This window comes from Corapipo altera, unplaced genomic scaffold, assembly GCF_003945725.1.
Source record: "Corapipo altera isolate COAL_440 unplaced genomic scaffold, ASM394572v1 78, whole genome shotgun sequence".
Classification (NCBI taxonomy): Eukaryota; Metazoa; Chordata; class Aves; order Passeriformes; family Pipridae; genus Corapipo; species Corapipo altera.
Window position 1 is genome coordinate 5,784,752 of NW_020884904.1, and position 9,697 is coordinate 5,794,448.

Genomic DNA, 9,697 nt, shown 5'->3' on the forward strand with positions numbered 1-9,697 from the left:
CAGGTCCTAAAAGCATCTGTACTGGGTCAAACTAAATGTCTGGTTAGCCTAATATTCCATCTTGTGTCCCAACAGGAGCAGGTGCCAGGAAAGAGTGCAAGAACCAGACAATCACATGCAACTCCCCAGCTTCTTCCCTTTTTCCCTTAACTATGGTACCTACGCCTAGTGCTTGCCTTCAGAAGCTCAGCTCAGAAAACTCTTGAGCAAGATGTTATTTACATGTGTAACTCCTAGTAAGTCTTTTCTGTGAACCTATCCAGATTAGAGCCCACGTAACTTCCAGCCAGTCAGTAGCAAAGTGTTCCTAATGTTCAACTTACCTGAGCTGTGTATGAAGAATCACCTTCTTCTGTTTGCTTTGAACCCAGATCCAATTTCATTGATTCTCCTCGGTTCTTGAAATGAAAGAGACAGTGGTCATCTAGTGCAGCCTCCTGCAGAGTCAGCATTGAATGTAGACCAGGTGGCTCAGGCCTTTGTCCAGGTAAGGGTGTGAAAATGCTCCAAGGACAGAAATTCCACAGCCTCTCTTAGCAACTTATTCCCATGTTCTTACAGTGAACATACGTTCATTATATCAAGGTAGAAACTCCCTTTTTTGATTTGTCACCCTTGTCATATGACCAGATATTGAGTTGATGCATCATGCTGCCTGTGGTATTAGCATATTATCACATACATCTGTTAATTACAGGCAAATACATTATTGAAAAAGCATGTTTTATTACAGTAACTTGCAGAGCTCTATTCTAAAAATAAGATCAAGATGAAAACTTACTCTAGATTCATACAAGTTCACAAGCTGACTTGTGTTGGGCCTATCAGGAGGTAGGTTTATGATTTAGATCCCTGGAGGAAGAATGCCTCCAGGCATCATTCATTAATAAGATTACCAGATTCTTCTGATTTTTCCTTTCTTTTTTTTTGTTTGTCCGGGCTCTGGTTCCAGTCCTCCCTGGCTGATCTCGGCCACTTTTCTATTACATATCATTCATTGCTTTCTAGAGGCACTGTGTGGAAGAAACTATTTGAGGTAAAATTAGGAGTTTAAGGCCACAATATCAGGAACTCAGCTAAAGGTTGTGAAATATGTTCTTTAACAACATTAAGGGTCTAATAAAAGCTGTGAGATTCAAGGCTCCCTTTTTTGATAACTGGTAATTCAAGGAGGCATGGTGAGGTCCCTGAATACTGCAAGTTTGAATCCACATATGGCAGCTTTATAGGAATTTGTTACTAATGTTGCTTGCTCTGTCTGCATCCCCTGGGAACACTTTGGATGAATTCATTAATTTTTTTTCTGCCTTGGAAGAGCAGTGGTATATATTTTAAAGTACGTCAAAATCTGTATCTACACTTTCATAGAAAGATAGAATCACAGAATGGTTTGGGTTGGAAGGGACCTTAAAGATCATCTAGTTCCAACCTTCCCATCATGGGCAGGGACACCTTTCACTAAACCAGGTTGCTCAGAGCTCCATCCAACCTGGCCTTTAACACTTCCAGGGATGGGGCATCCACTGTTTCTCTGGGCAACCTGTTCCAGTGCCTCACCATCCTCACAGTGAAGAATTTCTTTCTAGTACCTAATCTAAACCTGCCCTCTTTCAGTTTAAAATTGTTACCCTTTTTCCTATCACTACACGCCTTTGCTATTTCCAGAGTAAAATCACTGAATATGAACATCCTTTCTACGTCATCCCTTTCCTTTCTTTTCAGCCCTTGCCCTTACAACCCAGCTTCACCCTGTCAATAGCAACATCCAAATCTTTTCATTTTCTTTTTTTTCCACTTCTATTACACACATCGTCACCCCTTGCACAACTTAGGTCTGCATGTTTCCCTGCACTTTTTCAACTCTTCATATGCTATAACTTTTCAACAAAACATGGAGTAGGAATCTGCAAATAATGCTGGAAACACTATATAATAGTAATAATAATAATAAAGAGTATAATTTCCATCAGTCACAATTAGATCCAGTTACAGAATCACAGCTGGACTTCAGGCTGCCTTGTACTCTAATGATCTATTTCCTATTTTCCTGAGAATTGAATACAATCGAATTTGATGACTTAGAGGCTGCTGCTGTTTCAGGAAACTTAAATGAGGTACAATGCATAGAAAAGCCTGCTAGTTATGGCTTTTTCATCATGGCCTGTACATGTTATAAAGGGCAAGCACAATCTATAAAAGGTGCAAGGCCAGACCAGAGGCAGAGCATTTGAGGAGCATTGAATTTCAATTATTAAATCTTGGTTAAGAAAGTTCATAAGCCATAATGCAAAACATGTAATATGCCTTTTAGCATGATTTTGCAGCTCTACTCAGAACAGCTGAGAATTAAAACCACAAAAGGTTTCAAGGTAAGACAGATTAATTTGCAAGACAATTTCAGAGTAATTCATTTTCTGATTATACTGAAATATAGGTTATGCAACCAAGTTGTTCTTCAAGATTGTGCAGTGCAATTCCCATCCAGCAGTGGCAAGTGCTTAAGAGACCAGAAATCAATACCCTGATTCTTATAGGTAGAAGAACATGTTAATCAGACGATAGGGAAATACAAAATATGAAAGAGGTCTTGGAGGCATTAGGCAAATCCACATTCCTGGAAAATTTTCAGTGCCATTACTCCAAAACTGGAATGCTTTTTCAGAGGATGGAAAAACTTCACTAAGGAATCACTATGGAATATTTGTTCAAATTGGGGGAAACAACTTCCAACTTTGTTGGATTCTCAAATAGCATGGGAAAAAGCCATTTCAGGAGAACAGTACTAATGATTCCAAAAATAGCATAAGAAGAGGAACAGATTCCTTTCTCCCTGGCTAACTCAAGGAGATTTGCTGAGGTCCCCAATTGCTGCAAATTTGAACCCACAAAAAGTGGTAGACTTCACACAGTTCCAGATAGCTTGCCTTCAAAAGGAATTAGAGAGAAAAAGGGAATATATGTAATGGATTACTTAATGTCAGTAATTCAGTAAAGAATAAAAATATTAGTATATAACAGAACTCTCCAATAATTTGGAAGAGAAAAAATGGCCATGCACAGCTAATACCTGTGTCATGCTGTAGGATAAAAGAGCACTATAAAGAGAGGATCAAACATACAGAAAGATTTGCTTTATTTTCTAGTTTCAAGTCCAAAAGTTGTTTACAACAAGAAGAGGACAAAATAAAAATATTCAAGTCAAAGAAAGACTAAATATTACCTTACTGGATAAGGAAAGCAAGCAAGATAACAAAAAGATCATATTGTATTATTTCAAAATTAAAATGCAGTTGATGGGATTTAATACATACCAATCAATTTTTTTTCCATGTTCATCCATGTCAGGGCAAGTAGAAATCAGCTTGATTTATGCAAGATTAATTAGAAGATAGAAATAAATAGAAATATTCCCAAATATAATGAGGAGCAAAACTGCCTAAATAGGAATGTCGTGGCATTTCCTTCATCACCAGTTTCTGAAGGCTGGCCCAGACAAAGCTTCTGGCAGGGAGATTCTCAGTATACTTATTTTGGTTTAGGTCAGGAACTATGAAGAGATGACCTCACAAGATCCCTTTTAGCCTGGATTTCTGTGAAAACAAAAGCTGATTCAAAATGTTAAGAATTTTAGATGGATATCTAAAATTGTCATTCCATGATATGTACTAAAGAACACCATTACTGAGTGGCTGACTCGTTCACGGGAAGAATTCGTGGCAACTATTTGAATTCAAAGATTTCTGTTATTTACAAGGAGAGGAAGGACAATCCCTGATGTAGTTAAGAAAGATAAGCAATTTGCACAATGGTACTCCTAATGACATGACTAAATATAGAGTGCCTGCTCATTCCAGACCTGGAATGTTTTCAGTTGAAACTCATAATCCACAGAAGCCAGGAGAGCTGGACACAATGTAAGGCGACAAGAGTCACAAGATAGGTACAAAAGTTGGGCACACCATCTGCCAGACATCACTCAGTTCCAGCCTAAGTACTTTCCAGGACAGAATTAATACATATTAATACAATGCCAAATAAATCTTGAACAGAACAGAAAAGGTACTGTCACCAATAGATTGTGGTTTGGTTTTTTTATAAGTACGACATTAAATGAAACATCTTTTGCATTTTGTGCACAGGACAATTTATGCTGTGGGGAAGGTGATGGCAAATGTTAGACAAAATAAGACTTTCAGAACCTGTTTCTCTTGCAATAGATTGAGAAGTTTTCCTAAATTTCTATGGGACCAGTGTCAGGCAGTAGAGTTCTATGAGCACCAGAAGATAAATATAGCTGATAAAATAAGAAAGATTAAATAATGGTAAATCCATTGTTGAGGGATTTCCAAATACGGAAAAAGGAATTATTCATTTTCCTGGCCACTGGAAAGAATATAAACAAGTTCAAATTGTATCCACAGTTCCTTTGAGGAAGATATGGAGCATGACATTGTACAAGAATAGTTTTCAGGCTCACTGTGTCACTGTGATCTGACTGATGACTGCACACAGGCATCAGCTGAGACAGTGACACTGCTGAGCAAGACAGATGGGAAAATGACATTGAGAAGGCAACACTGGTGCTGCATAACAAAACCAAACTTCTCCTTCCAAACCATGTTGAACTCTCCTAGGAGTAAAAAAAAAATGGTGATTATCTTTACTTAAAAGGTTTTCTTTTCCAAACCACTGTCAGTTTTTAAAAGTATGTTCACGCTGCAAGTACCCTTTCTGCAGTCGAGAAGATATCTTCAAAATAATTCTATTTTCCTTACAAATTTCCTTCCTGTTTAAAGATATCCTACTGTTTCATCTTTTAGATGCATATATCTGAATATATCTAATTACCTCTCTCACCAGAATATCCAATTGTCCTAAAGAATTATAGTCATAGAATTGAGTTAAGCATGTCCCCTGAAATACACAAAAATGCAGCAAAAGCAAAAATGAATGAATGCATTTCCTAATTACTAAGTCAATTTACAATTTCCTGTCACACAAGCTTTTATGATTACTATATTTAACACAGTCCTATCGCTTCTTCTCTTCATTTTCTCTGTTTTGCATTTCACAAAGTCTCAATAATTTACATACCCAGCACCTAGGATACTCAGACTAAGATGTATTCATTAATTAATATTCAATTAAAAATTAAATAGTCATAATTTTGTCATGGCACGTCTTATCATTCTAAACAGAGGCAGCAATAGTCAAATTGCTGCACAATGTTCAAGTTACTTGTAGAAGGGAGAAATACAGAAGAACGATTATGTGCCAAAGTCACAAGATCATTTCCAGAAATGAAAATTTGTGGGTCTTTTTCTTATTTTTTTGTCAAAGGACACTGTAAGCCTGGCAGCACTGAGAAACCCTCAGTTCTTCAATATTGATATACCTGCAGCTGTCAACATTTGGTTTGTTTTAAAGCAGAGACTTGAAGTCATTTCCATATTTATGAACACAAACAGGCTCACTGTCATCCCATGGCTATGGACACCTGAGTTTGAAGAAGATCCTTTTTTAAGGAACAGGACAAATGGAAAGACAGACATTACTGACCTCTGAGACTAAAAACTTCAAAATTTTAAATCAAACTGTTCAATTCTCTGATGTTTCCTCACAAATTATGTGTTTTATTTCCTTCCCCAACCTGAGATACCTCACTTCTTTATTCCCATCAAAGCTTTTTTCCCCCAGCTTTGAGTCCATGGCTGTTATTACCCCGTTTTTCCAGCCCCTCTGGCAACTGCCATTACCATGTTGGCCCCTTTTTTTGGAATATTTTACATACCACATTCAAGGCAAGCAGAATGTCACATATTCCCAACCATATTCACTAAGACATTTTTTCTAAAGAAATTAAAGACCCCTGAATTCACTATCCGGGCTTCTCCTAAGTTTGTTCTTCATTTGCTTTGCAAGACCCAAAACTTCACCCCTGATTCCCCTTAATAGTAATACAAACTAACACGTTCAACAGGATGTTTTCAAATTTGAATGTGTCAAAGCCTTTGATAAAGCAGATTTTCACTTCATTTTTCTTAATAAACCCATAAATAGCTTGCTGCTGCTCAGTAGATCACTTCACACATGTCTAGGCATACTAATAGCAATCTCCAAACAAGACTCCAGACAAGATTCAATTTTAGCATCTTCTGCCCTATCTTTCCAGAGATGTTACTTTCTCAGCATGCTTCTAACTCACCAAAGTGTCAGCCCTCTTCCTAAATAAGCTTTTCCCAGGCAGAACAATTTCTTCTGGCTGTGGTCTCCCAGTTCCTCTTTCAAAGACCTTTGCAGGAGAATCTGCTTGGCTCCAGAAGGAGATAACAGAGTTAGCCATTCTCCTTGATTTTTCTGGTAACGTGAAGTGTACATACCTCATCACAGCTTTTCAGTATCCGACTTCCTTCCGGTTTCTTCCTACTTTCTGGTGCAATCCTAGAAAGTGTGCCTTCTTGACAATCCCCTACATGTGTTTTTGCTTCTTCCTATGCTGGGCTCAGGTCGTTCCGTGGTTTTACAGTCTCTTGGTACATACCTGTATCCCTTTCACTCCTGGCTTCAATAATTTGCAACAGCAATCAGTCAGTTTGCAAAGGCAATGCAATAAACCATCTGTATGTGAGCATGGCATAACCAGTAGCTATAGTAACAGGAAAGCACACTTTAAATAAAAAAATGAAAAACAAACAAAAAAATCTGAGCAATATCGCTCAGCTTTTCCTCCACCCCCAAATATTACATGGCTCCATAAATATCCTCTTGTGTTCCTTCACCTAATTACATCTTCCCCTAGCCCAAAACAGAATGAGATACAAATAAAACTTTATTTTGGAGGAAAAATAAATAAATAATAACACACAACAAAACTAGAAAGAAAAGCTTGTCTCTTTCCAGAAAAGAAGAAAAAATAAATCTGTAAGTTGCAAATCCAGGACAGGCAAAATTGTCACTATCCCCGTTCTGCCTTATTTGCTGATACACAGTCTTAGGACCCTTGTGGGCTGTGAAATTAATTTCCATTGTTCCTTTTTTATTGTCTTGTTTCCTCAGTAATCTCCCTGCCTGCAGTGAACCATCAGCATGGCCACTGTCTCTCAGTTCCATCTCACATGTAAGGGGGCTGCATAGTATTTATTCTTACTCCTCAAAAAAATGGATGGGGTGCAGATGTGAGGCTCACACTTTTGAGTTACAAATGGGTCTTCAGGGCAGCATTACCAAAGGCTTCATCCAGGGCTGAGACATCATTGACTGACTGCCCCAATCCCCAAATCCTGAGCACGGAGGTGGATTCACAGGGCCTTGGCACCCAGCATGGGAGCCAGCCCTGGGGACGAGAATTCTGAGGAGCCTCCCTGATGTGCTGGACGCACACACAACCAGCCCCTGTAATGCAGCTCCCACCTGAGCCAGCTCTGTGGGTGCAGATCCCCAGGGATCCAAGTGGGAGCAGTTTGGGAAGTTAGCAAGGGTTGGACATTTTCCCTAGCATGGTGCTGTGCTGTCTACAGAGATCACTTCAGACCCTGCAGCAGTAAGGTCACGTGTTGGTACTTGTGACACAGCTCACTGCTACACAGAGCTGGAGAACAACTTCTAATAATGCAGAATAGCATAGGTAACTTTTAAAACACAGATATGAAAAGAACCTTCTGCAAGTTCTTGAGAAGAGCTCTTGAATCTGAGCGGACTGAGTCAAGGTATTATAGAAAATATGGGGGGTTTTTAACCATTCCTCTAGAGTCTGTGTAGGTGGACTTCCACAGAAAAGACCAAAATAGACTCAGGGCCTCAGCTTACTTTAGCACTAAAAAGGTCAGCAGGGTGCAAAACATTGTTCAGTAAATTATAGCACTTACACCTGTGTCACACATTTTCATTCCTGCTTTTTGAAAAATGCATGTCAAAATAAATAAACAATACAGACTCAGTTCATACCCCAAAAAATTATTATTTTATATAAATTAAAAGAAACTAACTTTGTTTACTGCAGTATTACCTTCCAAAAAGTTATTATTTCTTATTTGACACTTCCTTCCTTGAGGGAGCAGAACTATTCCATATATCTCTTAAATGCATACAGATTTGGTAATGTTCTCAATAAAACCCACCTGAAATAGATTTCCTTCTAATCAGTGAAGTAAGTAGCCATGCAATTAAGGAGAGACAATTATGTATTTCAGCAAGGTATAGCCTGATATTTATCAAACTGGAATATTATTATGCCTGATTCAATTCTATACATTGACATCTCTCCATTGTTATTGATTAATGGTTAAAACTCTCTAAGATTGTTATAAAACACTGTTATAAATAACTTTTATTATTTAGATACATAATAAATGTGATCTCTACAAATGATGAATTATATCCCACTCCTTAATTACAGAGTCGTCTGAAATCTAATTTAAACAGTAGCTAAGCAGATTAAATTCAAAACCAAGAACAATAGCAAGGCAGTTGGCAAAATGATAAATGTATGGGGTTCTTTTCTCAGCACTGTATAGTTTTTCCACAGACTGTTTTGTAAAGTATAATCTTTCTCAATATCTTATTAGAACGCTGTAATCTGGATTTACATATTGATTCATTCAGTTTCAATGTCAATCAAAACATGAAAACTTGATAAAAAACAACTCTAATTGTTCCTCAGAGACTTAGCAATAATTACTCACACGCCATCTCTCAGTGAAGGAGATGTCTTTAATATGCTCTGTTTTCCAAGCATAACAATTGTACGTTTCTTTTGGGCACTGTGTACTTCTCAAATCAGCATTTCACTCACCAAGATGTTGAAGGCTGCCTTAACAACATATCACACAGGGGCTACACTTGATAAAATTGAAACTGTATTCTGTCAACAATAATTATGTGGGTGTTTTGCTCATTTCCTGCTATAGCTGTCCCATGGCAACAGAGTAAAAGCAGCACTCATTTTTTAAATACATAAACGACTCCTTAGATGACACGTTTCTGGCTCAGGTTTGGCAAAGGCACAGTGAAAACAAAGACTTTTTTGAGAAACTATCACAACTACTTCCACTATATGCAAATCTGTAGGGAATGTGCTAATTCCCAAGTGGAGGGTGCAGCTTTGGTCTGGTAGTAGCAGTAGTGGCCTGAGGCATTTCCAGAGATCAATAGCAAGGCAACATTTGCACTTCAGGCCATTCTCTCCACTTTTTGGTGGATTTCACAAGAAATGCCTGAACCAAAGGTCATTATTCCACTTAACCCTGCCTTTGGGGTTGTTGCTGCTAAAGAAAATCAGATAAAATCCAAGTTCCACTTTTTATCGGAATTATATCCATCTCGAGTGCTGAAAAAACAGCTGGTGGTATTGATGATTTATTTTGTCATATAAACTCTGGAAAATAATATTTTGGTACATGGGAAATTGGCTTTGCAATTTTCAGGTTTAACAGTTTTGAGAATATTTACTTTTCTAAGATTATTTTGTGGCTTGTGAATCAAGATGCAGATAAGTAGGTATTGTACAGACAGTTCATAAAGCAGTTACAAGATACTGCAGGTTTTACCTTCAGGTCTATGAACATCTAAGTTCTGATGTAGTAAAACCTGATGGCAGGATCAAGTGCAACTGTAACTCCAGCCATGCAAATATTATCTTCACTGAGAAAATTAGCAAAAATGATACCATTATGGTTATTTTTTTCTTACTGTGAGCACC

At 37.9% G+C, this 9,697-nt stretch overlaps 1 long non-coding RNA gene across 1 annotated transcript; it reads left to right on the forward strand.

The window, feature by feature from the left end:
- Nucleotides 1-934: 934 nt before the first annotated feature.
- Nucleotides 935-7,172, forward strand: LOC113950829. Its single transcript, XR_003528896.1, has 2 exons — nucleotides 935-1,036; nucleotides 5,341-7,172. It is a non-coding gene; the product is annotated as an uncharacterized LOC113950829 (long non-coding RNA).
- The last annotated feature ends 2,525 nt before the right edge of the window (nucleotides 7,173-9,697 follow it).